Raw genomic sequence first — 7,385 nt, 5'->3', positions numbered from 1 at the left:
CAGGCAGCAAGGTATCTTTTATTTGCGCTTCCCACAGGCAGGATAGCACAAACCATGGCCTTTGTTGAACCAGTTATGGATCACTGGTCGGTGCAAGTGGTTTACACCTACCCATTGAGCCTTGCGGAGCACTCACTCGGGGTTTGGAGTCGGTATCTGGATTAACAATCCCATGCCTTGACTGGGATCCGAACCCAGTACCTACCAGCCTGTAGACCGATGGCCTAACCACGACGCTACCGAGACCTGTAGAAAGAGATAAAACCCATACGTTACTCCTACTATACCGGAAAGCAGCAAGTGATCTTACATATATGAACGTTTCAATAAGCAGGGCTATGTCTTCCCCAATCACACACACACACACACACACACACACACACACACACACACACACACACACACCAATCACCCACACACACATACACACAACCTTTTATATATGCCTATCGTCCCATGACACGTATATGGCTAACTGCCTAGACACTCTTTGAAAACATTCCATCAAACGTAATTTTTCAGCATAATTATGTACATTAGTTTGCTCATCCTACATAATAATACCGATTATCCAGTAAAACAGCATTCAATACATTTTATGTTCAATTAATTTGGCGATTTTAGCGGTCATATAGAATCTGTTCTTAAAGGTTTTAGTTTTTAGATCGTAACAAATTTACAATTCCATTCACATTAGAGGGACATAACTCTTGACGCATTCGACACGTTATTTTGAACAGAGTATTTTACAAGGAGCTGTAATTTTCAAGAGCGTACAACAGAACAAAATATAACAGAACAAATCAGATCTTTACTTCACTCAAGGCCACCAACCGGCAGCATCAAAGCATTGTATACATGTAACAAATAAATATATAAACGCACACGACAAGATTGCAAAAATCATCTCTATACAATGTATACACACATAACTAAATTCAAATTTTAAAATCGGTAACAGAAGATCTAGCATAATAAAACAGGTTTTCCTGAAGAAAAGTGGCTATTTATAATATTAATAAAATCACACAGTTTTTAAGACTACTGACACGTTTACAGTTGAAGAGTTCGTTCATTTTAATCACATTAGGTCTCACAAAGTAATATTTTTTAACAGTCGCATTTGCGCTTCTTATAGTTTATTATGTAAAAAGATAATAAAACTCATCTCCGATATTGTTTATATTACATAACGTGCATCTCCTTTGTTCTTTCGGTATACTTGACCATCTACCTTTCTCAGTTGGTAAAACAAATGATTAGATAGGCGAAATCGGAGAAAAGTGATAGATTTTCCCCTATTTAAGATGTTGGAAATAACTTTCAAATTCTCTTTTCTCTTTAAAGAATATGTATGTGAAACACTTTCCTGATTTAGTAATTCTACTACGCCAGTTTTGAGTAAATTGGTCTTCTGGTCGTAATTTTACAGTTCTTTTTTAAATATGACATAGATAGAAACCATATAACCAAGTCTGTAAAATAACTCTAATATGTACAATCCATTTATATTCTGTGCCATAGTGAATACAGTCATAAAACATCAGTTTATAAATACACTATTAGAAGTCGACCGCGAAAACAGATAATTCTACAGTATATGAGCAAGGAAAGAAGTTTTCTTCCAAATGCACCATATAATATAAAAGTAGGGGTATTTTTTGTAACTGGAGCTAAATACTTTAAACATTTAATATGCAATCTGTTTACAGAAGCGGATCTAGGTGCGGGGGGGGGGGGGGGGGGGGGGGCCTGGGGCCCCTAAATTTTGCGGCAGTTATAATTTTATTATATATTAATTTTAACACACACACACACACACACACACACACACACACACACCGTCCAAACCTCCCCCAAAGTTCCATTGGCATTCCGCCTCATATCATTGGTTTATTATATCAAAGCTTTCAAAACCCCATATCTCTCATCCGTATAATAATATTGATACCACAACAGAATAATTTGGGGAGTTTTATAAGTTGAATTTGTTGTTTTTATGAAGCCAAACGCCAAAATATTTATATTCGTCTGGATTTTCTAGCTCAACATTGTCTAAAAACAATTTAATTTTATAATCGTTTTTAGTTCCACCGAATATTACTACTTTAGTTTTGTGGTGTTGATTTCAAGTTTCCAAGATATGCAGTAGTCCCTGTACGCATGTAACTGTTGTTGAAGATCTTCAGCTCGTGTCGCCAATAGGACAGTATCGTCGGCATACATCATAGTAAATATATTCAAACCAAGATATATATCAATGTGATAAAAAACATAACTGACACACCTTCACAGTTAGCTGATTTCCAAAAGCCCTCTAAGTCATTTACATATAACGAAAATAGAAGAGGAGACCGGTTTTCCCCTTGTCTTACACCAATTTTGCAATAAAAAAGTCTGATAAGCTACCATCTTTCTTAACACAATATTTTATATCATCATACATACTGGGAATTTTTCAGTGTAAGCTTGCAAAATATAATTTTTATGTGCCCTTTTTTTTTCTTTTTTTTTTTTTTTTTTTTTTTTGGGGGGGGGGGTTTGTAAAAACAAAAGAAGAGAAAAAGCCTCCACATGTGAAAATTTTGATAATTGAAGTTTGTTGAATACATTTAACTTTAACTTTGTTTGTTGGGTTTGTCCTTGTTTGTTTATTTGTTTGTTTTTGTTTTTGTTCGGGAATTTTTTCTTCTATTTTATTTTTGGTGGTGGTGGTGGTGGTGGTGGTGGTGGTGGGAGATCAATCCTTAAATGAATAACAACTTAGTACAAACTATTTGCTGTCTACATAGAGACGGACGGATTGCTGCCGCCACATACATGCATAGGCGTACGGGTTCCCATTTTTGTAGCGGGGGGGGGGGGGGGGGGGGCAGGTTTATGTTTGCCCGAATTAAATGAAACTGTCAGAATCTGGATAACAAAATATTTTCATATTATCTTTACTGCCAAACAGCTACATGATAAAAAGGCCTGAAATTAGCACATTTTGCCCGAATATCTCTATGATTTTTGCCCAAATTTTAGGATTTCCCCCTGTCTCGTACTCTTATGTATACATATATACGGTCTATTCCAGCTGAAAAAGCAGCGAAGGATGTGGTGCGTGTAGAGTCATGTTGACATGTAGTGCAAGACAATATCCTGATTCTTCCATTTAGCCTCACATATCAGCTGTAGTGTGTATCGTGTGTGTAGTGATTTCAAGTTCTTGCTAAGCATATATAAGTTAAAGATAAGTATTAGTCCTTTCCAAGTCGGCCTGACACTTGTAAACGTGAGTGCAGTTCTTCATGTAAGATAACCCATAGTGACCTCTATTGTTCTTTTCGTGAAATGAATGTTACAAAATGCTTGCAGCAGAGATGCAATAATACTCCACACAAGATTCACAACAGCGTTGCATTTTGATGTTGATATATAAAACGTTGGTGACGGTGATTTTTCTATCAAAATATTTTGTAACATATTTTTGTCAAATACTTACAGTTCCTTACTATTTTATATTATCAGTGTGAGCATTCAGATGGCCCATTTGTTACGGAAACTATAGAAGGGCTTTTTGGGTCTGTATTGGCGCGCGCTACAAAAGTGGCAGCCTTCCTACAGACAGTTTGGGAACCTTATATCGTGGTAAAAACCAGCTCTCTTAAACAGATAGATGATACTGAATATGCTAATGGAATAAATGAATGAATGAATGTTTAACGACACCTCAGCATGAAAAATGCATCGGCTATTGGGTGTCAAACTATGGTAAATGCAACACTAATGGTGCTTATGGAAGATTCGTATTCGTTATGAATGTTACGGCTTAGAACTATGTCACACTTTATTGTCCACAGTTACAGGTACATCCTAGTCCTCGTCCATTGTTCATATAAGTAAGGTGAGTGGTACGGGCTGCATCTTAATTTTGACGTCTAGTCTTAGAGAGGAAACCCGCTACATTTTTTCCATCTTTTATAAGCACCATCCTACAGACAGATAGCACATACCACGATCTTTGATATACCAGTCGTGGTGCACTGGCTGGCGCGAAAAATAACCCAATGGGCCCTTCTTATAAAGTCGTTAATTTTTTTATGAAATCGGTGAAATCCACAAAATCTGACACATTAACGGTCGGTAGCTTGAAAGGGCCGTAAAAGACATATGAGTTGCACGAAGAGAGCAAAGTTGTCGGCAACGCCCGCCGAGTATAGTGCTACGATGTGTTCGACTCAAATGAACTTTAAAGATTCTCGAATAAAAATAGCCTGCTGGTGAAAAAAAAAAAATTCTGTTGTAATTTTTTATATAATATATAAGGTATAATATTTACATTTAAATCTTTTATAGATTTCCGGATTTTGTTTTTATTTTTTTTATTTTATAGTAAATGGTTGTAAATTTAGGGTATGCTCTTTATATTTAGCCTAATACAATAATAAATAATAATAATTTTTGTCATTATTATCCTTGATACAACCCCCTTTAAAGTCTAGAATCATGGCTACAAGAACGTCATGTCCACATAAAGATCATGCCGACCACTGAAAATTGCGAGAACAATGGTTTGTTCGCATGTCACTCATGTAAATATAATTTTGCATAACCTATTTTTCGTTCACGCATTAAGGTTTGGACATTTACATGAACATAACGAGTTAGCCAATCATTAATTTTCTATTCTCTGAGGCATGATCATGAGTTGAACTAAGTTGTAGACAATTCTACAACAGATCTGTCGGACTGTGTTCCCATAAAAAGAACATTTTGTCTGTGTCGGTCTGCGTCCAAGGCCGTAGGAAGCGGTACGCCCAGTCAGATCAATATTTAGCCTGATTTTTAATTAATATATATATATTTATATTTGCATAGTGTCGTTATTTCTGCTCGAAATAATATCGTCAAGCACTGTCATCGAAACATAGATGTTTGCTTCAACTTTCAAGCTGTTCCATAATGCAGAAAAAAGCGTCTATTAAAACCAAAGTAGGGCCATAGGTGCGGGGACGTTACCTTACATAGACTACGCATCGTGGTCAAACTAGGCCGTACCAATAATTTTGACTTCCTTCTTCCTGTTGACGACCGGCTATAGATTTTATGGAAACCAGACTATAAAGTCTGACTACGTTGTTACGGTCTTAAGCCTGGACTTAAGTTTTTATTAAGAAGTTGGTAGACTCTCGGTTCGTATTTCACTGCGGTCTCTAACCAAACGTACCTGAAGCGTGTTCAAGATGGCGAGCTGGTCAATGTGTTGTGATAGAATACGAAAAAGTTCAAGTTTGTTTTGTTTAACGACACCACTAGATCACATTGATTTATTAATCATCGGCTATTGGTCATTTTGCATGTAGTTTAGAGAGGAAACCCGCTACATTTTTCAATTAGTAGCATCATCCCACAGACAGGATGGCACATACCACGGCCTTCCGTGGTACACTGGCTTGAACGAGTGATAGAATACGAGGATACCAGTCGAACGGTTTGCGAGATGGTGCATTAAATGTTGTGTATCCTGTTTAATACATTTATATAACTGTCTGTATTTATTTGTACATGTCTTTGAGTACGTGTATCTGGATGCAGTGCAATACAGTTTATTTCTGCTGTTATCACTAGTAGTAGATAATGGATGTGATCAAAGTACTCGGTACCAACAACCACCGTCAGTGATTAAAGAGATACGAGATAGGGAATCGTTTCATCAACTGTTTCAAACCATGCGGATCATAAGGTCAAATAATCAGTACTTTATTCAATACTGAATTTTAATATATGAGAGTATTAATTGGGCACTTATTTTATCAATGACCTATTGGCCGTAAGCATGGACGGATCTAGGATTTACAATAGGGGGGTTTTAAAAGGAGATCTCTTGAAGTTCTGTGACTCGACTGGTCAATAGAAGATTATTTCTCTCTGATAATCTAGAGCATACCTTTGTTTATGCGACACACAAAAAACAAATTTGGTTGAAATCAGCCGAGATCATCAGATTCCAATCAGACTGAAAGAAAGAAAGAATGAAAGAAATGTTTTATTTAACGACACACTCAACACATTTTATTTACGGTTATATGGCGTCAGACATATGGTTAAGGACCACACAGATTTTGAGAGGAAACCCGCTGTCGCCACTACATGGGCTACTCTTCCGATTAGCAGCAAGGGATCTTTTATTTGTACTTCCCACAGGCAGGATAGCACAAACCATGGCCTTTGTTGAACCAGTTATGGATCACTGGTCGTTGCAAGTGGTTTACACCTACCCATTGAGCCTTGCGGAGCACTCACTCAGGGTTTGGAGTCGGTATCTGGATTAAAAATCCCATGCCTCGACTGGGATCCGAACCCAGTACCTACCAGCCTGTAGACCGATGGCCTACCACGACGCCACCGAGGCCGGTCCAATCAGACTGACAAAACACAATAATGTGGAAATTGTCAGTGTTTTGTTACAAATTAATTAATTAAAAAGTATCTGCAATCTCGAGGAGAAGGGGCCATTATCCAGTATTCTTTAGCTCGAGGCTCATCTAGATATCGTGTAATACATCATTTAAGTTGAATGCTTTTCGTCTTTATGTTAGTTCACTTTATGTAAACAAAAATAATAACCACATCCTTTGTCAGCGAAAATATATTAATTTATAAAAACTGTATCTAGGTTTGTATTTTTCATTAACGAAACAATGTAATAGGTAAAATAAACTGCAAAAAGATATGCTGCAACGTTGAAATACTAACCAATATGGGCAGAATTTATCAATCCTATTTTTGTCTTACATGTATGTAGCAACGTATATTTACAACGCTTAAACATTTATCATTGTTTAAGAAAAAACAGATTTTGTGAATTGGATCATTTATTTTTAAGTGGCCTTGATTAGCGAATGTAGCCGTATAGCGTGCGACTGCAAGAAAATTAAATGGTTGAATAATATAAATATACTCGAAGTAGCAAAGGGGCGGGACGTAGTCCTGTGGTAAAGCGTTCACGTGATGCGCGGTCGGTCTAGGATCGATCCCCGTCGGTAGACCCATTGGGCTATTTCTCGCTCCAGCCAGTGCTCTGGTGTAACAAAGACCGTGGTATGTACTATCCTGTCTGTGGGATAGTGCATATAGAAGATCCCTTGCTGCTGATCGAAAAGAGTAGCCCATGAAGTGGCGACAGCGGGTTTCCTCTCTCAATTTCTGTGTGGTCCTTAACCATATGTCTGACGCCATATAACCGTAAATAAAATGTGTTGAGTGCGTCGTTAAATAAAACATTTCCTTCCTTCGAAGTAGCAACGTTAAAGTTACTATCATAAATTTGCGACCATTGTAAAATATTTCCAAATAACAAATCCTTTTTAACACCTGAAGTCACATCTTGAATACAGTTT

Source organism: Gigantopelta aegis, chromosome 6 (genome assembly GCF_016097555.1).
Source record: "Gigantopelta aegis isolate Gae_Host chromosome 6, Gae_host_genome, whole genome shotgun sequence".
Classification (NCBI taxonomy): Eukaryota; Metazoa; Mollusca; class Gastropoda; order Neomphalida; family Peltospiridae; genus Gigantopelta; species Gigantopelta aegis.
Note: the sequence above shows the minus strand (reverse complement) of the source record.